At 44.8% G+C, this 475-nt stretch overlaps 1 pseudogene; it reads left to right on the top strand.

The window, feature by feature from the left end:
• Window positions 1–295: 295 nt before the first annotated feature.
• LOC118331674 overlaps window positions 296–475 on the top strand; it is a 2,245-nt pseudogene continuing 2,065 nt past the window's right edge.

Below are 475 nucleotides of genomic sequence, written 5' to 3'. Positions count from 1 at the left end.
AAGGGAATACATCATCTGAAAAGATGTTGACGATATGATGTGCAGACTTGATCCAGAAGTTGGAGACACGGTGTCTGACTGTTGATGATGATTGTAGAACAACTAAACCTAAAGTATATTGTGAAGATTGGACATGCATTTACCTTTTGAACTTACATTCACTTCCTCTGAACCACAGCTGCCCCCGACAGGGTGACCGTTAGATGTCAGGGTGGCAGACAGACAATTGCAGGAAGTGTTCTGGTGCATGTGAGTCTCATGAAGCTGTAGAGGAAGTGGATCTGCAACAGCAAGGATGTTCCTGCTTGCCCTCCATTCAGTGACCAGGTCTGAGATAGCCCTGTCGGGGGTGGTGATGTGTCGGTGTGGAAGGGGCACTAAGCCCTAATTATCAAGTTTAGACAGAATATGATACAATCAGGGTGATGGGAAATAATTCAAGATAGATTACATCACCAGTTACTGAGCTGTTATG

Source organism: Morone saxatilis, unplaced genomic scaffold (genome assembly GCF_004916995.1).
Source record: "Morone saxatilis isolate NCDOM2014 unplaced genomic scaffold, NCSU_SB_2.0 Contig20, whole genome shotgun sequence".
Classification (NCBI taxonomy): Eukaryota; Metazoa; Chordata; class Actinopteri; family Moronidae; genus Morone; species Morone saxatilis.
This window is presented reverse-complemented; position numbering and strand designations above follow the sequence as displayed.